The sequence below is a fragment of the Lemur catta genome, chromosome 11 (assembly GCF_020740605.2).
Source record: "Lemur catta isolate mLemCat1 chromosome 11, mLemCat1.pri, whole genome shotgun sequence".
In the NCBI taxonomy this organism is placed as follows: domain Eukaryota; kingdom Metazoa; phylum Chordata; class Mammalia; order Primates; family Lemuridae; genus Lemur; species Lemur catta.
In genome coordinates this window covers 34,021,615-34,048,173 of record NC_059138.1, presented here as the reverse complement: position 1 = coordinate 34,048,173, position 26,559 = coordinate 34,021,615, and the positions used below count along the sequence as shown (strand labels likewise).

The 26,559-nt window shown below is 35.4% G+C and overlaps 1 protein-coding gene and 1 non-coding gene across 4 annotated transcripts in view; both read right to left on the bottom strand.

Moving 5' to 3' along the window:
- Window positions 1-26,559, bottom strand: part of IMMP2L (inner mitochondrial membrane peptidase subunit 2) — a 1,016,843-nt gene that overhangs the window by 386,963 nt on the left and 603,321 nt on the right. The window lies entirely within an intron of this gene.
- On the bottom strand, window positions 19,169-19,272 carry LOC123647899. The gene has a single exon (XR_006738425.1). It is a non-coding gene; the product is annotated as a small nucleolar RNA U13 (small nucleolar RNA).

The window sequence follows — 26,559 nt, the reverse complement described above, 5'->3', positions numbered from 1 at the left end:
TTGCTGAACTTCACAGAGAGGGAGTCGGAGGCTTGAGTCTCTCCCAGGTGTTTTTAATATTTGGGAAATCCTTAATAGCAGTGTGCCCTGTCTATTTTCAGAGTGAAAACACAGTTTCTCTGAATGACTGATAACCTCAAAGTAGGAAAACTTGTCAAAAATTCCCAACATTGCCCTGGAGAAAAAAGAGAGAGAGAGAGAGAGAGAGAGAGAGAGAGAGAGAGAGAGAGAGAGAGAGAGAGAGAGAGAGAGAAGGAAAATGATACCTAGGAAAATATGCAAGCCTGTTTCACTTATTTGTATCCTAAGCAGCAGTGTCATAGAACAGACAGGTTGTTTCAGCCAACCAGACTGGAGCAGCTGCGAGAACTACATCTTGGCAGTCTGAAGCGATTGGCTCCTCTCTGGGGAGTGGAGGGTGTTCAGTTATTAATGACCGCTGAGCAGGCAGCACCATGTCAGTGTGACAACTGATCGGGTGAACGATGCACCACTAACCACCATGGAAACAGGGAGAAATAAAGCCAGCTCGCAGGATCTCTCTTCGCGGGATTGAGAGGCTCAGCCTGCCGACGGAGAGAAAGAGTTCCAGGAAAAAGAAGGAATCCTAGCTGCAGCTTCCTGCCTTCCTTTATGTTTTAAAATACAGAGATAAGATTGCTTGCATGTGTGCATATCTATAGTACATATTTGTGGATATTTTATTACACACACACACACACACACACGCACACGCACACACGCACACGCAAGCACCTATTTACACCCCGGCAAGAACACAGCCATGTGATTATCTCAACCAAGGAACTGAGGAATCTGGCACGCAGGGACACCGGAGGGGGTCTAGCACTGAAACTGCTTTTCAAGGTAAGTTTAAAATACACGTATCTTTTAAAATGTGCTCTATTTCTTATTTTGTCGATGCTCGTGTTTTTATGCCTACATTCTCCTTTGATATGTTCTTCTTGTCTGAATTTTAAGAGCATTTTTCTTTACATTTTACTTTTGAGAAGAAATTTCGCATGCAAAACCTCGCTGGCTCTGCGTGTGCCTAGCTGTGTTTGTGGGATTCTCCAACATGCATTTTACTAGCTTGAATGCCCATCAGAGGATGTGAGTGGGAGAGAAAAAGCAGTGCTGGGGGGAGGAGAAAGAGGAGGGAGAGAGACGAGAAGGGAACACTGGGGGAGAAGAGCGAAGGAGGGTGGGTAGGGAGGGAGAGGGGGAGAGAGAGAAGGAGACAGATAAGAGACAGGAGAGAGAGACATGGGTTGGGGGGCAATTTTCCTTTTTCTTCACTTAATTTGTAATGAAAAGATGATCACACATTATTCTGTGTTTTGAAACCAACACCCCAAAGGGGGAATTTTTGTTTCTTCTCACCCAGTGGATGGGAATTAAGGCAAATGCTGTTTTGTATCAAGAGCTAAAACCACTAGGCAGAGTAGCGGAATGAGCATATCACAAACAGTTATTGAATTTCTGCCAGGCTGTATCTTACGGATTGGGGTAAATGACTTCCCTTTAATAACATCCCCTCCCTGGTCTGAAGGGACAGTGCGAATGTCTGATTGCTAATGCAGCTGGAACTGCCACACACTAGGTAAAAGGATCCCATGAACCAGAAGAGTTCTAATCTTCTTTGGTAATTAACAGGATCACAGCAGGATAGCTTTAAAGTACATTTCCTATTTAAGAAGATTGTTTGTTCAAACCAACTGCTACATTCCCCTTGCTGTTATTGAGCTAGATGGCTTAATTCAGCTCTAATTTATTCATTTTTAACAATATGTCCTTGTTTCCGTGCCTCTAATTTCAGTGAAAGCAGGCTATGAATATGAGTGGAATCTTCCTAATTTACTAAAAAGGGGATAATGTGAAAAATAAAAAGAAGTAAAGATTCAAAATGATCTACCTAGAAAATAAAGCACCCTGGTACTATAATTACTCATATCCTATATTTCTCATCTTTACTTTCAATGCCTTTGAGACAGAATTACTTTCAGTAAACTCTATGGGCATCCATGTAGCGATGATTCATGTAACACAGTGTGGGTTAATTTTTACTTCCAATGTTGTAAAAAGAAGCCAGCTACTTAGAATATGCTTTCAAATAGACAACACCAATTGATGATGTTCAAAGAAATGTTCACTGCACCGTTTAATGGATCCTGGACAGACATTAAAACAAATCTAGTATTTATATTTCATTTTCTGGAGCTCGCTTCTCCCTTGCCTTTGGTTCAACTAACCAAATAATTAATGGAGTCTGCTTCTTTGAAATAGTGGCTTTTTTTTCCCCCACAACTGTGATTTTAGTGTTATTATTGGTTTCCTAGTTTATAATGTAAGCCAAAGCCAAAAGACAATAACCAGCCACTTAGATCCTGCCACTTTCCCATAAACGTGTCAAAAAATGAATCAGTTTACAATATGTAATGTAAGAAGTCAATTAATTCCAATGACCTTTGTAAATGATGACAATAAAGCTGCTCTGACAGTATGCCAGTGGCTTCGATTTTCCCTGTGTAAAATGAACAAGTTTAAGAAGAGGGTTCCTGCTCAGAGTGAAAAATGAAAGGTGCTGAAGCATCAGCTTGCAATATTGGCAGCCTTGCTCGCTCTGCCTCAAACAGCACATGCAATCTATATGAAAAAAATGATTTATTACAAAGACGAAAAGGTGTTTTATTTGCCTTTCTGCTATTCATTAGAAGTGCTGCTTTTGAAATAGACCAGATCTGATATTTTGAGGTACCTCCTAAGTTCCTAAACAAAAGGAAAAGCTTGAAGTAGATATTCAACCTCCCGATTTCAAACTCCTATATAATGTAGCATTGCAGTATTGATTTCAGTTTCTCTTAGACCTTTTCTGGGGAAACTTCTCATACCAAACACACACACTCTTAAATCTTACCCAGCGTATTTTAAAATTGCAATCGATGACATCTAAGAACAGTGGATTCACTCTTTAACCTTAGTAAAGCTCACATACATATTTTGTGGATTACAGAGATCAGTGATGTGCCCACTTGAGTCTGAGAAATACAGTCACTTCAGGCTGCCGGTGTTGTCTCTTAGTGTGTGCCAGTGAGTTTGGTGATTTGATCAGTGTCTACCAATGCCAGATAATGGACATATGTGCATGCCTGGAAGACTTAACTATAGTCTCCCCTAGTCATGTAACTACACCAGAAATAATAGTGTCCTGGCGAGACAAGCTTCATAGGACCATCTTTTCAGGGTGTCGCTTGTCTCAGGCAACATGCTGAGTTAGAGTGTCGATGGATAGGTGGGGTTTTTTATTTGGAGGTGGTGGTTGTGTTGTTAATGGCTTAATAAACAGTGTTACCAGCTTTGTAGGCCAGCAATTTAGGGACCTATGGAAAAGGTGATGAACTTATGATACACTAACTGTATTTCAGTGTTTCTTTGTTCTTTTTCTACACCTACTGCTTTTGCCACAAAATGGGTTTGATGTTTCACTCCCTCCCCACTCTGAATTTTTTCATGTGTAACATTCCTATGTAACATGGCATTATGATATTCATAGCAAACTAATTAATTTGATCAGAAAGGTTTGTAACCCGAGTTTTAAAAAAAATACGTAAATTAAATGTTATTACTTAATTAGCAGCCTCTAAACATAGGCACATATGAGGTATCTGTTGATGAATCTGGAAAAGATCACTAAAAGGAAGCTAAAAAATGAGTCCCTACTTTTAGCCTCAGTTAGGATGCCCTCAAAGAATAATTTAAAATAATGTGGTTCCAACCCATCTAGAAAAACAGTGGACATATCTGCATCCCATTAAAATGTTCCATGTAGATCTGGTTCTCAGGGTTTAGCTACTTATGTATCATTCTTTGGTACCTGAAACTAAATAACGCAGGTAGACACTAGGCAAAACATCAGTACATCTTATCAGCGCTGTCAAAGATAAAGCTCTCTGATATTGGCCATGCAACCAGTACCTAGGAAAGCTTCACTGTGCAACAACTGAAGACAGGTCCTGCATAGAGCTCAGTGAATTCCTCCGCTCCCCTTCTGATAAAGTGATGTCTAGTTAGACTCCTGGGAAGTCACTAGAACATGGTAACAATTGCTCCTTTAGACACAATGTCAAAGGAAATCAGCTTTGAATATAAAGAAAGTAGGTGGTATCAGAGCATGGGAAAAAGTAACAGAGAAATCAAAATGTTTTTCTTAACTTTATGGAAGCAATGGAAGATCTCAATAGATGCTAAACAGAGGTCATCAAGTACAAGATTAGCAGAGAAGACTAAATGTCTACTAGTGCAGTGCCTACCAGGCCTTCTACTATATTTGTGAAGTTTGTATTTATCTGCTTGTTATTATGTTAAATCATCTTTAGGTCATGATAAGTGAGGGCTTTTTTTCCATGGTGCCATTAATAAAAATATATTACACAGCTTCAGCATATGAGAATAAAGAAGGAAAAATGTTTTCATAGAATTTTTGAATTGCAAAAGACTTAGTAGCTAATGTGCTCATTTAATAGGTGGAGAAACTGAGGCCTGAAGTGTTTAACATCTTTATAATGTAATGTAATAGACATTTTAAATTCACAGAGCTATTTATTGGAGAGGCCTAGGACAGAATCCTGTAAGAGTGTTCCCTCCAGCATTTCACTAGAAGTTTGCCTCCTCAGTCTTTCAAAGATAGCATTTTTAAAAAACTCATAAATATGTGCAAAAAAATGCCCCAAAACTCACAGATATATGCCCCCCAAAAGGTAAGGAAATGTTTATCCAGATAATCAAGTACTCTAAAAGCAAAAGCCAACATTCAGTAATAGAAGCAGCAATTATTATAATACCCACATATTTTAAATAATTCATCTTTTGGATACAGTCCACTATATTGTGTAGTGAGTTATAAAAATTAGAGCTTTGCCCTGTTTTTGAAACATCTTAATAGTAATACTACTGTCCTTCACCTAACAGAGATTCAGCTAACGATCATCCACAATAAGTTTTAAGTTTTTTCTAAGAATTCTGAGGACAGTATCCACATTCTTTTTTACTTGGTTTCATTATAAATATTTCAAGGCAATTAAGATGTGCCCTTTTTATATACCTTGTCCCTTTTCAGGATCCGTATTCACTTATACATCTCACTGAGAAGCAATGAATGTAGTCTCAGGATAGCAATCCCTCTGTCTCTCACACTCACTCTTTCTATCTCTCACTCTCTTTCTTTTTCCCTTCATCTACTCCAACCTGCCCACTTTATCATTTCCAGATTTAGAGTGAGAGCTTTGTAGGTGGAGGCAATTATACCTCCTTAATTTCACAACTCCATTTTTTTCTCTTTTTAGCAAATTTCTGTTTCTAAATGTGCTCTCCAAATTTTGCTTAACATAATAGTAATTAACTGACTCAAAAACTTTTGAGAAGAGAGATAGAAAAAATAACATAATAACTGAATATTTTTTTAGAGCTCAACTGTTTACAGAGCAATTTTTCAACAAAGACTTGGCTCTTCACAACAAGCTGGTGAAGTAGGGTGTGTATGATGATCATCATCATTGTTCTTCTAAGATTGGGAGGTAATGTTCTGTGAGGGTTGAGACTTGCTAACATGTAGAGGAGCAAGGGTCTTCTGACCCCACAGAGTAGGAGTTAGCATGGATGCAGCACTGATCCCTGGCATTTTGGAAGTCATTAATAAATATCTGTCTCTTTTTTCTTGAACTCCCACTCCAGACTTTACTCTTCCAAATTCTTTGTTCTCTGTACCATACCACACTGTATCTGGATGGATTTCTGCAAATTAAAATGTGTATTTCTTAATTTAAATCACAGCTATTGCTATGCCTGAGTTAAATAAGTAAAACACAACTAACATCTATTCTTGGGAAAAAAGAGTGTATGTTGTTCTACCTACTCATCCATATGTTTGTCTGACAGCATTAGCACGCTGATAAAGAGATACTTGGCAAAGGTCTCAAAAATTGGATAAAATGAAATGAGTAAATTATTCAGGGATTTTCCAGGTTGCTGAAAATTATGAACAAAGTCCCCAAAGTCACTTGAAGAATCACCACTCGATTAAATGTCAACTTAAAAGGAACTTCTCTGGCATCTCCTTTCTGACTAGTCTGTTTTGGGGAGACAATGACACACTAAACAAGTCAAAAATACGAGTTAATTTAAAAGTACACTACTATATTCGTAAACTAGTAAAGTCAGAATGCCAATAAACATTTACATTATTCTGAGAGCTCTTTCTAAGGAAGATTTTGAATTTCAAAAGTAATATAATCCTTGAAATGAATAAAAATACCTATAAAAGACATGTTCTGAAGTTTGTCATGTTGAGCTTTACTTCCAGAAGGAGAACCATCCCACAACCAGCTACTCTATTCAGGAAAGGCACCATCACAATTTTTGGCATGCCTGCACCAAAATTCCACTGAATCAATTAAAGGCTTAGCATCAACAGGTGATATTTTCTATTTCAGGAAGCCTGAAACCCCTGAGATCCAATTCCCTGAGAAATAAAAGAGGAGGAAGTGTTTACTGAATTGTACACAACAGGGACTCCAGGAATGGGAGAATGTATTCCTCTGGGACCAAGCACCCTAACCTGCTGTGAGCTAAGCAATCGCTTTCAGGAAGGCTTAGGACTCACACTTATGAATGACATGAATAAAAGTGGATATTTGACTACAGAAAATATTTGAGAGGACTGCTTTTCACTATGGTAGAGAGGATTGATTTGGGCTTATTATAATTTTTTTTCCTAAAATTACTAAATTAATATAATGACTATAAAGAAATAAAGGCCAATATTTTTGAAGATTCATTTCCTGGAGTAATATTTGTTCCATAAACTTACAGTCTCATGAGGCTAAGAGGTTAAGGCACTGAAAAATTACATTGTCACCTAATTTGCAGTTTACCTTCGTTAAGAAAAAAATGTTAAAAACGTGTATATTTTCAAAGATAAAATTCACGTTGGCCTTCATGTCATTAGACTATTTTCTTCATCACTATATTCATGTGCCTCAGAAATATTGGTCTTATCATTGTTAGTTAGTGATTTATGGGCTCTAAGTTTAATTTTATTCTTATCAAAACTCAGTCACTCAGAAACACCAAATACTGAACACGTTCTACAAAAAGTATTCAACATCTGTAGAACACATGGAACCACAATAACCTTTATTAAAATTTCAATATTTGCAAGGAATAATTTCAATATAATCCACACAGATTACAGTTTATTTTTAATTTAATTTAAAGGGGGTACAAATGTTTTTGATACATGGCTTGAGTCAGGGCTGTAAATGTGCCCATCACCCAAATAGTGTTCACTGTACACGTTAGGTGAGTTTTTGTTCCTTCCCTCCTCCCCCCGGCCCCTTGCTTGATTTCCTATGACTTTTACTTCCCTCCGTGCACTTGTGTGACCATCAGTTCATATATCTTGATTTTCTACAAAGGCCATGGGGTTAACAGCCTTACACCACAGGTGCCCAAAGCGCTGAGAACAAAAAAAAGAGTGGGCAAAGAGCGAACTGAGTCTAGGTCACAATGCTGCATCATTGAAGAGGAAGTGCAGTAGTACAGAAGGGAAAGACCACCATATATGGAACATACATATGTTCTAACAACATATAAACCTTGGAAGCTCTATTCATAGTAATTCTTGAATGAAAAACACATACAATGCCATTACAAGATGTGAGCCTAAACTATATTCAACCATGTCAATTCGTTATGCGAATAGCTGAACTCATTCACTTACCAAAAACGTAATTCATATTTGTTCCCCTAATTTAGTTTATCACCCACACATTTTTTTACACAAAATATAGCTGCTCAGAGTGCCATAAGGTTATGTGCAGCTAACTTTTTCAAATCAGTGAGGCATCTGCCAAACTACCATTTCCTTAATCAGTTACTTTATTTTTAACAAAGAAGCAAAAGCCATGTAGCTATCAGTCTCGTTTTTACATTTACACAATAAATTGCATGATATGCTGCTGTTAGACAAAATGGTCAGAGAAATGAAAGATTAAAATAAATGCTATGACATAAATCAATGGAAGCTGAGACCTTATCATCTCTCTTAGACAGTCTTTTACTAAGGGAGTGATAAATATCAGCCATTCTCATTTATTATATAGAAGCATTTTCTGTGCCATACATAACATGCATTTTCTTATTTAATCCTCATAACAACCACATGAAGTAAGTACTATTATTAGCCCCACATTACAAACGTGGAAAATAAGGCTTAGAGGAGAAGAGTAGCTTGCCACAACTATTTAAAGGCAGAACAGGAAAAAAGAACCTAGGTCAGTTTGGCTCTGAAGAACACGCCTTTGTGCACGAGGCAACACTGCCTCCCGTTGGTGCCGCCTAGATATAGCTAGTCTACACTGCCTTTCCGAAGTCAGATTCTATAGGAAAATACAGTAACTCCACTGATAATTTCATACTATACGTTCTGCTTATACTAGAATATTGTCTCTTTGCCGGATTCATTCATACTTTTTTTTTCGTTTCTGAGAAAGGAGTTATGAGTTACTTATTTATATTTGAATCTTGCTATCCATTAACTAAAATGATTTTTGCAGTTCGGTTCACAGCTGGACCTGTGAACTGGCTGGCGGCTGGCTTATGGTCCTCTTTCACCACTGTGCCATCAAGGAGGATTCCACATGCTTCTTTACCTGAGGTTATGCAGTGCAATAAGCGGCACAAAGAAAAAATGCAAAGCTTAGCTCATGGTCTCCAATTTCATTATTTATAACAATCTTTCCATGGATCCAATTTTAATTTGTGGACACTATTTTTCCTCCTACATTCTCTTTTAAACAATGAAGATGAAAACAGCCTGAATACTATTTCACTGCTAGTATGATCATCAATTTTCAATGCCATTCATCAATCTACCTCAGTATTAATAAGCTTCCCGCCCTGCAAAGTTAATTCATGGAGGCTGTAATTTGGTTTTCAAACTGAGAATGCTGAGCCAAACCTAAAACTTCAGCAGAAGTGTTCTATACCAGCTGTTTGTAAAACTTCAGCATTTCTTGCTAAGTGACCTCCTCAAAGGGCTATCAGGGGAGTCCTTCAATTTGACTGTCCTACATAGAAAAAGCTGAATGTAAAATTAAGGCAAAAATGTTACTGAGGATTCCTGCAATGATTAGAAATGGGGTTTAGAGAGCTCATGTCGACATACATCTTCTCAAAATGAAGATTTTTTTCAAAATTGTAAGCAATTAGACAACTGAAAAATTAAATTCAATTTTGAGGTGCTAAAGGCTTAAAATACCTATGCATTATGAATAACCTACCTCTATGTAAGAGATAAAGAATTACGTGTATAATTTCAAACTTTTGTTCGTTTCTTCTTCCTGCTATTTCTTATATTCATATAATACAATGAGGAGAAAAAGGAGGATAAAGAAGAAGGGGGGATGCTGGCCAACATTTGTTAAATACACACGACAGCCTGGACCCTGGTGAAGCTCTTTATACACTTCATCTCATTTCTCTTCTCTGTTCCATGAAGGAAATGAGGCTTAGAAAGAGGAAGTACTTGCCCAACTGCATTTAGTGTCAGGGTCTTGATTTGAACCCTGAAAGTCTAACTCCAGAGCTCATTCTGTTAAAAACAATGTTATTCCACATCACATATTTCTTAGAATAAGCATAATATATTTCTCCTTTGGGAAGCATTTGACTTTTTATGCAGAAGCATCCAATAACAGGCTCTTTCTATAGCTTTACGCTGCTCAGCAAAGATAAGGAAGCTTATATAATAATTTATCAAACTTTCCAGTTTTAGCACATGGTACAACCTGATTAGTATAATCTTATTTCATGAATAATATAATGAACACTTAATATAATTCAATTAATCTAAAATAAAAGTATTACTTGTAGATTTTCTCCTTAAACATTCTCATTAATCTGTGCAATTTCAGAAGTGTAATATGTATTAAAAATGATCATGGTTGAATTCCATAAGGACTTGTGAACATCTAAGATCTTTATCATTTCTTAGGGAATGGAAATCAGTTATGAAATACGGAAAATTTTCTTGACCATAAATATCTTGCAAATTGAACCAATAGAACAGTATTTCTACCCTATCCTTTCAGCCCTGAATGTTGCTTACCAGACTGAGAAATATTTGCAAAGATAATTTTTCCTATCTAGAATGGCAACTCCTCCTCCTTGATCACCACATTCGGGTTCCACTCCTTCCCCACACCATGGTGAAGGTAATGGCATATTATTAACACATTGACTGCCACACTAGCAAAAAAAAAAAAAAAAAGAAAATTCCCTGGGGCCACAGTGTTTTATTATGACAATAGAATAAAAACTTTTAAAACAAAATGATCCTTTGTAATTTAATTAAACTATATTTTATTGTTTTGTGCATGTGAGTTATAACTTGAAAAATAGTTCTTGCAGCTCCCAAGGTGAAGAGACCTGTGAGTTACATATGCTCCACGAGGCCACAGGTTCAAAACTAGCCTGAGTTAAACAACTCACATGGCAGTTAATGTGTTAAATTCTTAACCCCACATAATCATGGGGCTTTCTTTTTACATCATCATGTTTAATTATAAAGCAGTGTGCTGCTCTGTATTTTACTTGATAGAGACTTCCATGAGTCTTTGAAGAGAGATATTTTGCCACTTATTCATTTAGATGTGTTATATTATGGTCATTTAATCAATGACCATGGATACATCCATAGTCAGTAAACAGAATTTTGGCATACTGATATAGAATGGTGTATGTATGACATCTCAAATAAAATCAAATATCTGTAACTGTGATGATCTACAGCAAACTTACTTGGGTGCCTACTTTTAATGCAGACTCTCAGAGTCTCTGAGAGTGAAACCTAAAAATCCCTAGTGATTTTCTGCACAAGGTTTCATAATTGGCAGGTAAAGATTCAAATCCTTTTTGTGTATTGTCTACCATTTTGTTTTAGGTTTAGTTAAACATTTTTATTTGAGATAAACAATTCCTTGCATTTATAGAGAATATTCATACAGTAATGGGTACATTATGTTGCATTTTTGCCAAGACCGGAATAGGTTTATATGTAAGGGATCTACAACATTCAAGAGGATGACCTTTTAATATGTAATAATATAAGACTGTGGCAAACATAACTGCTATCTGTACTTCCCCTAGTCTAAAAAGGTACATCATCCATAGTCATTTCTTGGCTCTCGGATGATGTCTGTTGGGTGTTAGATTATGTATCCTTGGGAGGAACATCTACCAGAAATGGACAAACCGTTTGCCCACATGTTCATGAGCTCCAACATTCATATACAATACCACATTCCATATGGAATTCAACCAAGGGTCACTCAGAATCTGTCACAAACACACAATTACTGAATTCTACATTGCCTGTGGATTTGCATTCAAATGCCACTGAATAATACAAGAGTCAGAATTGGCATAACAGAATCTCTAAACTGAGACAGAATTCACAGCTATTAAGTCACTTGGTCAATGAGACCCCACTATTTAAAGACAATTGGAACCAAAACCAGGTGATTTAATCCTTGAACAGTGGGTATTTCACAGCACACTAACTGTGATAATAGAGTTTCAAGAAGATTGGACTAAATGCTCCTATCAAATCCTGGTTTTGTATGCACCATGATGACCAACAGTTCCCAAACTCAACTCTGTAGAGTAACTCAGCAGTGCCTTCCCTGTGAAAGGTCCTGATTTGTACAACCTCTTAGCTGCTGGAGTTTGGCAGAAGCCCAGCTCACTATCATCCAGTCACTTTTCAAGATGTCCCTTTAGATTGGCATTTTATTGACAGTAATGTGCTGCTGCTGCTCTGCATCAAGCATGTTAATTACTTGGGTCTGGAGTTTTGAATTTTTGCCCTAAAGTGATTTTAACTGAAGAGTAGTTTTGTTTTTTAAATCAGGCAAATATATAATAAGAGAGGGAAAGAGAAATTATTAAATGAAAACCCATAAGCAAGAAAATGCCAACCATAAAAATAGTGAGTTTCATATTTATCCAAAATATAAATAGAATGATCCATCTTCTTTGTGGTATTCTATTTGAAACTTCTAATACTCTTAGACAGTGACCCCAAATTTACAAGGACATTCTGCCCTAATCCACTTGGCTGGGGTCATAAAAATCTTTATAACACATACAAAATAATTATGTTATTTGAAATTATAAATCTCATGACAAGTTTTTTCTAAACTTTTATTAAAACTTGCCTCCCTAAAGAATGCATGGTGTAGAACAATGAGCACTCAAGCCCCTGAGTTGCTAAAATACTAAACTTGCTAACAATAACATGGGCTTCTTTATGACTACAGAGTGTCCATTTATCATAGTGACTTCACACAGAGAGTTTTCATTTCTCTCCTTTGTACTTTCCTTAGCAGTTCTTGTGTGTACTAATGAACAATTTTTAAATTAAATTTTAACAATCTCTATAAGACTTTGTTTCGCCCAAATATAACCACATCTCAAGAAAATGACAACTGCCCAATTCTATCAACTCAAAAAAAACATGCTATATTAACATTTTTATAGATTTATAGTTAAAAACTTGACTTCTACATTCCTATCTATTGCAATGCCAACAAGTATGCCCACACACATGCACACTTGCACACAAACACTAGATTGTTTTTAACATTTGCCAACTGTTAATACATCTTAACCAGTTTAAGGATATTAAATTAAGTTTAGCCACACTTACTTGCACCCAGTTTCCAATGACATTTTTCTTCTTCTAAGACATGTCATATAATTGAGATGACAAATATTGTGGCACATTTTAAGAGTAATTTTCATAGAAATAACTGAAAAAATCTACTGGGCAAGCAAAATTCTACAACCTTTTATGATAATCAGAGTCAAATCCCATTCAAGTAGCTGTGTCTTGCTCTACCACTCCTTCTGCTCCCACATCTCTACCTCTAAACTAGGCTTAAGTTACAACAAATTCTCATCAGCTATTATCACAATGATGACTACTCTTAATTTGGTGGTGATTAATATTTAGCAATTACTTTACATTGTTGTGGTGCAGAACAAAGAACTTCTTTTGTATTAAGAATTTTTAAAGCATTATTTTATTTAATTTTCACAACATCCCTGTGTGATAGATACTATCATCACTCACCTTTAGGTAGATGAGTAAACAATGACGTGGTAGATGTAGGGGAAGAACTAGAGTCCAGGTTCAATCCCTTAATCACTAGGCTGCTTCTACTGAACACCATTCTGACAGTGCCAGAGAGCAACAGAGAAAGCAAGCATTTGCATTTGCTATATAAGAAACATTAGTGTTAAGTGTAGAACAAAGTGGAAACCCTGAAAAATGATTCTCCTGTAATAAGTGTTTTGGGAGAAAAGCTACATTTTCATATTCACTTCCCCAGCAGGTGTTATACCCCTCTTATCTCTGGGTGTGGGCCTATTTTCAGGCAACTTTTTCAAAAGCCAAAGTTGCTATAGAAATGACCTCTATTGTTGAAGGACTCCTTCCTTCCTTCCTTTATTCATGCATGCACATACATGCCTCTACTTTTCACATCTTGAGCCAATTTTGCAGAGTTGGAAATGATAAAACCCCAGGTTGGGAAGAGACAAAAGCCATACAATTTTCTTTCTCCCACTTCTTCTTTGTCCCATTTTTCCATAAATGTTTAGTTCTGTAATCCAGTTATGTTAGAGAATGAAACAATTTCTTTTCTCATCTGTTTTAGAATGACCAAACTCTACCTTCTGTTCTAAAAATGTTTTCACTCCTGTTGCTAGTGTTCCATGCATGTATATTTAGAATATTCTTATGCTGTCACTTTAGTAACTAACACTGTTACTTCTATTGATGCTGGTATCAATCTTAAAGAATCAGGGGGATATTATATGTGAAACTACTTAGTATGGTTGCCAGCAATAGTGTTATATAGTGCTAAATAATAGAAAAGTCCTATCACTAATCCTCCTACCTAGTCTTTTCCATCGTTGACATTTTGGAATAAATGCTAAAGAAAGATTTTTAAATGTAGGGAAAGGAAGGTTGCTAGTAGGGAAGGAAAATGTGAGGACTTACTAAGGGGCCATGAGGAGAGGAGATATTAATCTATTTCCAGTAAACTGTAAACTGTACTTCTTATCAAATTAAAAATATGCATACAGACCAAGCACGGTGGCTCCTGCCTGTAATCCCAACACTTTGGGAGGCCCAGGAAGGAGAAATGCTTGAGGCCAGGAGTTTGAGACCAGCCTGGACAACATAGTAAGGCCTTGCCTGAACAAGAATAAAAAAAATTTAAATTAGCCAGGCATGGTAGCGTACACCTGTAGCCCCAGCTACTGGGGAGGCTGAGGTGAGAGGATCACTTAAGCAAAGGAGTTTGAGTTTGCAGTGAGATATGATCATGCCATTGCATTCCAGCCTGGGAGACAGAGTAAGACCCTGTTTCTTAAAAAACAGAAAAAATGCACACAAATATCCAGGCTCTCATTCCATTACAAGCAGGGACAAAATCTATTCTGAGGGTCCTGGCTTCTCGAACAGTGGGGAAGACAGAGAGAAGGGAATAGTCTCAGACAGAAGAGAGCAGGAAAAATAAAAGCAAAGGATGGGGAGTTGAAGATATAATAGCTATTAGAGTGAGTTGGATCTAAAATGTAGGTCCACTTGCCACAACACAGAGAACAGAGAGAGTCATGACCGTAGACTTTCAGAAGCTTCCAGTCCAGAGCTGTTTCTATTTCCACAGGAAAAGTCTGATACAAAAAATGTATTCTTATCTCTGTAGATTGCAAATATGTATTTCCGAACAAAATAATCAAAAAACCTTTTAAAGTGCCCTTTAAAAATTAGATTCTTCTCCATGAAATAAACTAAAGAATTTGCCTGTCAATAGGCTGGAAAATTACAAAACAGATGTCAAATAATCTTCATTTTGCAATAACAATCTTCTATGAAGCTGACATCTAGTTATTCCAGTTAACATCATGTATAAAACTCAGGAACTCAGAGTATGCAGCCAAAGAATGGAATACTAATTCATGACAGCATGTTGCATAGAGAACAAAACACCATAGAAGTATATAAATTGACCAAATGAGACTGCATATGGTACCATCTTCCATGACAACAAACTTACTGATTGACAATTTACATCTGGTTTGCTCCCTTATTCTGCAAATCACAAAAATGGGTTGCTGTAGCAACTGCCACAGGCTATTTATTTATTTAGCTTACTGGGGGAAAAACACCCTTAGAGTACCTTCTACTATACAAATGCAGCATGTATTTTTATTGTTCCTCCTGCCTCAAAAGAACAAAGCTCCTTACAGTAGGTCTATTTTCTCATAGCTTTAAGAATGGGTTTGCTTTCTGTCGTTTGCATTTATATTACATACACTACCAATTTATGCAAATGGAGAAAGGGGAAAAATCCATATATATATGAAGGAGACAGATACAGATTGCCTAAGTCACATGAATGTGATAGGCCATAGTCTTTTATAGCATCCCCACTTTTATCATTGATGGCTCTTTTAGCCAATTTAACTCCAATGATGTATGTATCAAATCGAGGAATACACTACAACTCAATGCTTAATGTACCAGTAAGGGCAAGCTTATTTTCCTGGACCAGAAACAAGAGAAAGTACAAATGAGTTAATTTTCTTGGAAACATATTCTTAATCTCACAGTAACACATAACATAATCTGTTCACAAAATTGCTGCACAGGACCTTAGGACACATAATATCAATACCGGTGTACACTGGAGCAGGCAAATTAACACCTCTATGCCAAATAAAATGGGAAGAATACTCAATCCTTTACTTACTTCTCTATTAGAATCTAAAAGAAAAGCAGCAAAGTATTTGGAACATTTAAGGCCCTGAATATGGACCAATAAAAACTCAAGTCATTGTTCTCCTTATTCAATGGCAACTCTGACAACTTTTCAAACTCTCCAGGTAGTGGTCTGATGTGGGAAGGTCAACTCTTCTAAAAGAACTCAATTTATCAGTCCTTAAAATAATGTAAGTTTCTTCTCTCTGAAACCTCACTAATTTTGAGAAATCTAAGAAAAACGGTTCACTTAAAAAACATTTGGAAAAACAGATATGTCTTCCACCATTACCACTACTGCCATGGGGAACCTTCCCACCACTGTAAGCTTGAGTGAAGGGCTTGAGTGAAGGAGAGAATCAAATAGGGCAAGGTTTGGTAAAGTATGGCTACTAAAAGATACCAGGGATTTATAACATAAATAACAATAAGGTAACAGGAATTAAAGTCTCAGTGTGTGAAAATACAAAGTATCAAGGATGCAGATAAAAACTGCCCTTACTGATCTTGGAGGGAAAATGCCTGACTGCACACTGTGTTAGTCTTGTGCTACACTGTTTAATCATATCAAAGAAATGGAATCAACATACAAACTGTTTTTCACTGTTCCTTGGGCAACAATAGAGAACAATCAGTTTAAAAATAATTGGAGAAATTTGTGTTTTGTTAGAAGACTAAAGAAAAACATTCACTCAACAGTACCACATAGAATCATTTGCTTAATAGCATTTCTAATATGTTATGCATTTATTCAATCTACTTCTTTCTATATTAAAATGCAAAAACAATTACTCTGGATGTAAGTCCTAGAAAACAATCAAAGTTTCTATTAAATCAGAGAGGAGACAGTTAAGCTGCAATGTGATTTGCAGATGCTCATGAATAGACAATACTTAGAATATCTCTCACTAGAATGTGAAAAAGAATCATGGTAGACATTCAGAAATTCCCTTCCTTCTCCTCTCTCTCTCTCTGGCTTCTCTTCCTTTCTTCCTTCTATCCTTCCTCTCCCTTTTCTTCCTTTCTTTTTAGACACACTTTGAAGAAGAGATTTAAAAGTCTAATAATTTAAAGGATGTCGATGAGTAAAATTGCGCCATGTACAATACCAGCCCTAGAGCAGGTAGAAACTTCCTTTCAACATTGCATTACAAATAATTTACATTCAACTGATCAGTCACAGGGAAATATGGGCAGCTTCAACCTCCTAGCTCCTTTGTCTCAAAAATAAATAAACAAATTCTGGGTGGTTCTTTGTATACTTACATTAAAGCTAGTTTGTTCATTAAAAACTCAAAATAAACATTCTGAAGAAAAGGCAGTGGATTATGAAGCAATGAATAAAAAAATTCTGTGCATATATAACAAGCATTTTGTATTTTACTTCATCTGAATTGAATTTTAAAATTTGCGTGCTTTAATTGGGGAGCTATTGAATAATAATCTCAAATATGAGATTCAATAAATGTGCTTCATGCTCTGATTAAATGTCAAGGCCACAGATTTGTTATTTCAGATCTAGTGAGCAATAACTTTGTTGGATAATAATGAACTCCCAAAGATTTATTTGAAACACTCAGCAGTCCATTTCAAAGCTCTGAGTCATAAAATATTTCCAATTCTGCAGATAATATTATAGAATTTAGCAGCAAAGGTTAAATTTTTGAGTAAATTTGACTAGTTTCATATGTGTTGCATGAAATGAGTTCCTTCTGATGAAATTTGGAACCAAAAATATTTTCCCAATCTTAACACAGAGCAGATATTGCTTTGATTTGCATCAACTTTTTTCTGTATGAATTTCTTTACAACATGGGTGTTTTCCTACCCTAAAGTATACTGTCTTCTGAAAGTATCACTTTCCAGTACATATTCTTAACTCGAATCTAGACTTTACTAAGGATGCAATTTCATATTGTTGAGGTAATAATTACTTTCCACTATCAGCTGAGAACAAGCGCAGTTTGGGCTCCAGCCACACCAAACCAATTTTCTAGCAGTGGTCCCCGACCTTTTTAGCACCAGGGCCGGTTTCATGGAAGACAGTTTTTGCACTGATGGAGGGAGTGGGAGAGGTAGAGCTAGGCGTGATGTGAGTGATGGGCAGTGGCTGTAAGCACAGATGAAGCTTTGCTGGCTCACCCACACTCATCTCCTGCTGTGCAGCCCCCCACCCCCACCCCATTGGTACTGGGGCTTGGGGACCACAGTTAGAGGACTTTTCTCTACACTTAACACTCAGTTATCTTAAAGTTTATTATTACTCTTTTTGTTGCTGCTATTGCATTTTACATTAACTTTAAATGTCTGTGGCACTTCCAGACATTAAGAACACATTATAACCTAATTTACAATACTTCCTCTGTTCTCCAAGTAGAAATGCCAGAAATGGGGAAAAAAAAAAAAAAACTGTATACCTTACACCCTCACCACACTATGCTATTACTAAAGATATAATTTATAAAACTCAATTGAAAACCACATCTTAAGTGAAAAAATATAAACAAACAAAATATACTATCTCCATTAGTTTCCTCACAACAGATTTATTCAAGATACCGTGAGGGTATAAATTAGACTGGAAGTAGTTTTATAATTCTTTTTAAACAATCTATATTTAATTATACCTTTTTAAACATGCTAGTGTTTTCAAGTGAGTTTTGTTACAGTTTTTTGGTCTCCCAAATTAAAAAAAAAAATAAATAGACACATTTATTTCTCAGTTTGCCAGCCTTATATCCTCATTCATAGTTCACTTGCATAAACTGTATGAGTAAACTCAGCATTCATCAGCAAAACCAGGGTCACAAATGAGCATCTTGTAGAGCAAATTTTTAAAAAAAATTTGTGATGATATTATGGGAATTTATGTTAAAAACAACTGATATTCATCCATTCACTCAGTAGATATTTATTGAGCTACAATGCCAGGCACTATTCTAGCTAAGCATTGGAGATACAGTTATGAACAAAACAGGAAACTACTGTGATAAAGCTAACATTCTAGTAGAAGTGATGGGAAGCAGGCAATAAATAAAAAGGAAATTTGTGGTGGTCTTAAATGCTACATAAGGAAAACGACATGGTGGGAGTGACTCAAGGGGGGCACCATTAGGTAAAGTGGTCCCTAAATAAGGTATTACCAGGTACAAGACTTAACAAACAAATTAAAGAACAAACATTAAAAATATCTAAACTAATTTCAGTACAATTTAACAAGTTCATTATCAGCTATGTGATACACCATTAAGTTTTCTTCCTTAAGTTTTTTTTTCATGTCAGACAGGTAATGTGCCACCATCATGACAAGGTTTGAGAGAGGCACACCTCACACTCGAGTGTGAAAACCCAATCATCCTGCCTATGAACTACAAAAGAGTCTTAATTAAGACCTAAAATATCGTTTAATTTCATTGCGCAAAGAAGAAAACTCAGCATTGTGTATACTGAGGAAGTGAGTAAGACACAGGGCTAGACTTGAAGGCATTTCATTGACAACTAGCAAGGGGACAATCAAGTACATACGCATCTGTAACACAAAGCTTTATGCAGCACAGGCTAACAGAAAGATGACTGATAATGGAGCCCTCACTTAGGACCCCTTTCAATTTTCACCAACTCATTAAATCTCTCTGAGCCTCACATTATCACCTGTACAGTGGGCAGAACTGTACATGTTGACAGGACTATTGTGGGAATCAAATAAGACCACCTATGAAAACTAAACTGAATTTTTGCAATGTAGCTCATTATGACTGTGACTATTGTTTGTTGCTGTTGTTATATGACTGAAAACTGAAATTAATGGAAATGACAAGGACCTTAAGGATTCTTTAGGATCTGAACTATAGTAAAATATGCAAGGATAAGTAAACCAAACAGGACCCTATCTGTCTATGGATATTGAAATTAAGTCTGCATCAGAGAGAACGATATTCTTTTTTTAATCTATGTTTTGTCATCAAATGGATGAGAATCAGCCATTAGAGAACACCTCAAAACTAGTATTTTTCAACTCCATATTTTTCATTATCCTGATACATTTTAATTATTTTTCTCATATACTTAGGATAATTTTTTTTCACTGAAACAATACTTTACCTTCCGAGAAAACCTAAACAATAGGAATAATTGCAAAGACAGATTCTATCTTATTAACTAGCATCATGAATTATAACAAACAGAAATCATGAAAAAAGTTGTATTCTATTTTTAGTTTGGATCTTGAGTTTGAAATCTATAGTGGTTTAATGTAAACATTACTACATGGCTATCTTAAATAAAATCTATGAAACAAATATAAATATAATATGAAAATATTATATAAGTATAGAATACAAATTTTTGAGCTTCAAAGAATGTTTCTCAATATAAAATTAATATTGAATAATTCTTGACTAAGTATAGAATACAAACTTTTAAGCATCAAAGAAAGTTTCTCAATAATATAAAATTAATGTTGAATACTTCTTGACTGAGCAATGTGAAATATTCCTACAATAGACATTAATGATCAACTAAATAACTTTAATTCATAAAGTAATTTTGTTTCAGCACGTTGGAACAAAGTTAAGAGAATGTCCCATATCAAATTTAAAGGATTCCGGATCTTGAATCATGCAACCGTGAAGGGAAAAATTCTTCTCATAACTCAGATCAATAATCACTGTTCATTTTATCCATAAAAATGTATTAAAATCCTACCCATGAAGCTGATGTAACATAATGTAAAACCATTTGCTTTCCTTAGCCTAAACTGATACTCTGAAACATAATCCTAAATTATCTAGAGAAAGTTTATCTATGAAAAAATTCTTCCAAACAGATGATTTGTCACTTAATTTTCCCTTAATCCACATAGGAGATGAATACCAGGCTTCTATGTGTAAAGTAAATGCAAATTTACAATGTTGTTTTGAAAGAATCCTTTTTCTCCACTAAGATTTAGAACTCCCTTTGATCCTCCAGGCTTGTGTAATCTTGAAAAAAGATGTTTAAGTAGGTATGTTGCCCGTGCTCCTCATGATGTACCTGTTGTAAAAGAAGTGATGCTAGCAAGGGCCCATATTGCCCACTAACACAAAATTAGAATTTGGTAGGTGTCACAATTATGCTGCTTTTCATTCCAAAAAAATGATCCTTTAGTATTTTTACTTCCCCTCTTAACTCTATTCAACACTAATAAGGCAAAACATATTTCTTTTTTTTTTATGCAACTGCTTTTAGGGATCTCATATTCCCCAAATGTTCATAACCCAGATGTAGTCTATTCCTTAAATGGTACAGTGGTCAAGTATCATTGGAAACATAGTAAAGTAGAATTCACCGTAAAGCCCATTAGGAGCAGGTATAATGTGAATCAACCCATGTCCCCATGTGTTGATAGTAATTTAAAAGAAATTCAAGAGGGTTTTCCGCAAGCAAATCTTGCAAGATCATCTACATAAGGCAGTCCTACGTAATTAACTCCAAGTAAAGGTCTCTTGTGAAGGTCCTATTAAGTGGCTATAAGTTAGCTGACAGGAAAAAAGGAAACTCAACTTGCATATAGTGTCTTTTATTTCCACACATGAAATAAATAATAAAGCTCCACTGACCTGCCATGCAACAAGAACTAACTTTGCCCCTTTAGACTTCAGAGTGCCACCAAGTCATTACACATTAACCATTTAACACAAGTGTTAGGGAAAGAACCCAATGTATGTACAGTAATGAATGTCTACTCACAGAGAAATGCACAAACACACACATTGACATGAAAACTGCCTAAATGTCTTGTTTAAAAGATGACTTTTGATACTCAAAGCCGTAATTCAGGAAGCCTTTTGCAAACTTTCAATGGAATTTTTGTTGTTAGTTATTCTATTTTAAAATCTTTCTCATAGTCTCTGGACACAAATGTAGCAATGTTGTTCTAAGCTGATTGTCAAAGGAGAGTATAAGGGGGAAACCAAAGAGCATGAGGGACATCTAGCATACTTCTGAAATGAAAATAGGTGAACAATTCCATGATTATAAGGAACTAACAAGACCACATCTGTATTATCAGCTCCCCTAGGTACAGTTAATAGGAAAGCATCATCCATCACTGACCTCATGGCAGGCATAGGCTCACCCGTGGCACAACTGAAAATGTGGTGCTATAATTTATTCTCTTGTTTATTGCCTTTGAAGAAGTTCTTTGACCATAGGAGCTCATTTTATTTTACTTCCTTTCAAAACATGTTTTATCTTCCCAATTCTTGGTAAAAATATAAAACACTGATATGCCTGCTGTTTAACAGCAATGAGAACCAATATTTTATTATATGCAGAACAGAAACTAAACTACCTGGAGACCATCTACTCTGAGTTCCTGCCAGAGGAATGTTCTTACCTGAAATATAATTGAGATTTCTGTAATAGTATTGTAACTAAAATATTCTTCAGTTTATATTCATAGTACATCATTGGACTCTGGTCCAGGGGCTGCCTTATCTTTTTTACAAACCAATGACTTTCTGTTCTGCCAAACTGAGTTAATCAAGGAGTACAAATGAGATGAAAATCTTTTGGCTGTCATCCTTTTACAGCAGATCTGTGTCGAAAACCATCTTTCCTGAGATTGGTATTAAAGCCTTTACTTGTGGCAATCAATAAACAACAAACTTTTTGGGGTGGCATATGCCTTTCATGTCCTTCCATGCATAGGACCCTAGGGAGATCATAAAGCATAGGGCAACGTAGACATGCCTGTCCATTGGACCAATTCAAGCTGGGATCACTGTGTTTATTTCTTTTCTTCTAACTATACCAGGGAGATGGACAGTCTTCAGGTGACTTAAAGAATGGAGACTTCAAAGACTTAGGATATCTGGTTGTCTTCCAATGAAGAAGAAAATGATTTACAATTGTTTGAATTATCTGGATAATTACTCCAAACTCTTTTCATCTGAAATGTAGGATAATTGAAAGTGGTTCTACATGAGACATGCATTTCCAAACCATTGTATTACAAGGCTAATATGAGACTTTTCTCCTGTCATTCAATTACGGGAATTTGCCAGAGAAACTATCTCCAAATATAGCTGGAAATTTCTTCAAAGATAAAAGGATGGATCATTTATAAACCATCTCACTGCACTAGCTTCTGAAATAACCTGGAATTGGATGGTAACAATGAGCTTTTAGAGGTCAAAAATGTCAAGGGAATAAATGAAGCATATTTGGGGAGACTTTCCCTCTTAATACATGTGAAATTGTTAAAACAAAAATTAATTCCTAATTAAATGAATCACCCAAAGCAACTATTGATAGGAATAAAAACTGGAATAAAATGGGAAAATTTAATGCATAAATTTAGTCAATTGCATCCAGGATTTCCTTGAACAGAAATAAAGTATCTCAGCATCCATATGCATACATGTGTACAAATACATACATTTTGCCAAAAGAACAATCATTTCTCTCACAAATGTATATAAATTATTCCTACATACAAGTAAAAAGACAATCTCCAAATTTTCTATGAATGTATATAGGTCCTAGGAATCATTTCATAGACTACTCGTATCCTAGTGAAATTAGCACCCTACCTATCTCTATGCCCTAGTCTGACACATGTAAAACATGTGAATGAATGCGATGAAAACCTGATAATATAATGAAATCTATGTGTAAATTCTGTCAATATTTATCAAGCACTTTATATTATGTCTGCACAAAGAAATGTATTGAAACAGTTTTGACAGTATCTAAGGTTATTACAAAAAGTATGCAATCATAGAGCCTGAAGGTAACTTTCATTTTAGAAATAAAGTCACTAAAGGTGATGAAGGCTCCTCCTAACTCCTCAGATTGCATACTTTCACAGTAACCTTACTGCTAATGTGCTAGTAATTTAAGAGAGGGGCATCACCTAAATGGAGATCTATATTTTAATTATAACATGGAGCAAGTTTGCCATCACTGTTTCCCAATTTGGAAAACAAGATGATTATACTTCAATGTAAGATGAGTGAATGTTAAGGATAATGCATAAATAAGTGTTTTTCCTCCAGAGAGGCCTACACTTGGGATTACACAAATGATAAATGACAAGGTAATGATAAAAGGGAAGTTGAAACAGCAAACAAGGCAATCAAAATCCATTGGCTTTCAGAGAATATTCAGTAAAGTACTGTTATGCCATACTGTAAATTAGAGCTCTCCAACACATGGAATGATGTTCATAGAAGAAAATAGGCATAAAGAGCTAAGTTATGGCTTAATAATATCATTTGTTTTGCTAATCATGTGCAAAAATCAACTTCACATATAATGCTATTAATGAAGTACTCAGCTGAGCAATAACTATAATTAAAAATTAATACAAATCAGAACTCTTTTTATAATGAGAAATGATGGTATCATGACAAGCAGGTAATTTATGACTACACAGAAATCACTACATCAACATGGAACACTCTTGGGATTCAGATTTCACTCCCCACTCTTTAAAAGAAAATTCTAAAAGGGAATTTCTATACTGCGAACTATCCTTTCTGAATTGGAGCTATGCTGTAACTATTAATAGCTTCCAAAAATCTGACGTATTGGAATCAATTGTAATTATTTGCAATCATTCTTTAAAGAAAATTATCCCCATATAGAACAAGCCTCAAATTCTGAAAACAGTAGAAGAATAAAGATTAAAAGTTCAAGATTCCCTCAAAATCTGGCCAAAGCATATTTTGTGACTTGGGAGAGGAAAGAGTTGTGCTAAGTTACTACTGGTTTCTCTAAGAGAACTTTACTATAAGGCCTACATTTTAATCTAAAGGAGTCATCTGAGCCTAGTTTCATGAGGAATGGAAATACATGATTTGTTTATGATCCACATTAATGTTCTCTGTGTTAAAACATAATGTTTCGATTACGACAAGGAAACAAAATATCAAGCCTCCCTTTTAAAAATCTATAGCTATTCCTATAATAATAATGAGAGGATCTTTGACAGCTTGAGAATCTCAAACCATCAGAATTCAGTCTAAAGTCACTCTAAAAGATTGTATCCATTAAAACAAAGGGTATAAAACACACCCATTCTACTACACAAATTCTGTACAATAGTGAAAAAAATTTATGATAAACAGAAATCTTTACAATGGCAACTCTGTAACAAATCTTTGGGATTTGATAGAACATTAATAATCAATTTGAAAACAATGAAAATTTAGCCCAAACCCCACATTTTGTGGGAAACTAAGACTCAGAGAGCAAAGTGATTTGGCTGAATCACCATAGCAAAAGTAGGCCTAGAAAACAATTTTTCTTATTTTATTCCTCCCACAACACTCAACTGCCTTATAAATTTCATCTCAGTAAAATTTCACTATCAGAGGAAGAAAAACACTCAAAAATAATGACAAAAAAGTCAGTGCACCCATACAGTTGGAGGAAACACCTTTCTAAAAAAAATACCAAGATGAATGGTGCTTTTTAATAAATATTTGAGAAGAAGTACAACTTAGTGCTTCAGACTGGGCTTTGGAGGCAAAATAATGGGATTTGAATCCATATCTGAATTTAGATCAAGTGACCTAAGCCAGACAATTTATCTTTCTAGTGGTTAGTTTACCTTAATTTGATGACAAAAGTAACTCTCTACTTCATTTACTACTGTGTAAACATAAACATACATAGAAATAATGGCAGGTAATTAATTTGATAGCCTTTAATAAAAAGTCCCATAATGACTAAAATCCACTGGTCCTGATTTGTTAATGGCACAGGATTAGAGTATTGAATATAAACTTGTGATCAATTAAAGAACACAAAAGATTAAGATTAGATGAGTTTGCCCACATCCAGTTGTTAGACATCTTTTAAAAAAATCTTTCATGTTCACAGAATAGTGTAAGTTTAGAAAATGAAAGAATCTTACATTTAGATCATGCAACCCAATTCTAAATTTTAAAGATTGATAACCAGAGGCACAGGAAAGTGAAGTATCTTGTCCACAATTAAAAATCATCTAGTAAAACCTGGTCCACATTTCTTAATGCAAAGTAAAATTTCTTTCCCTATATCAGTCTCATCACAAGATCCATATTTTAAGGATAGCATTCATTAAACTATTCTAAATAATTACCAATTTTACCAATTACCATTATCTACTGCCTGAAAGTTGACATACAAATAACTAGACTTGAAAAACTGGAAAATAAGTACTTCCCAAGGAAAAAGAAAACAGTCTTTTATGGGAAGGTAATTCAGTATAACTCAACAATACCTTTGGGATATGGAACCTTCAATTAAATTGAAGAAAGACTGAGTCTTACAAGGGAATATAAAGCCAGACAATGGGAGAATGGAATTTAAGTTCTTTATACAAATGAACTTAGCTAGCAATTTGCTATCGAAGAAAAGGAAAAACTAGGTTTTTACGTAGTCATGGCAATTTTCTAATGTCACCAATTTTTAAGTATCAAAATGTTTCTCTTCCGCAGACTCTGTAGTCTTTGTAATACACATAATGAGGTACATAGAAGAAGGCACACTTTGTTCTTAAGCTTTAGCATTGTGAAAACTCATCTAAAAAATAGTGGATTTTATATATTTTTATCCACGTGTTTCCCCACTATACTCAAGTTGATTTTTTATAAGCACTACAAAAAGACCATAGAACATTCATGTTGCTCCTTTTA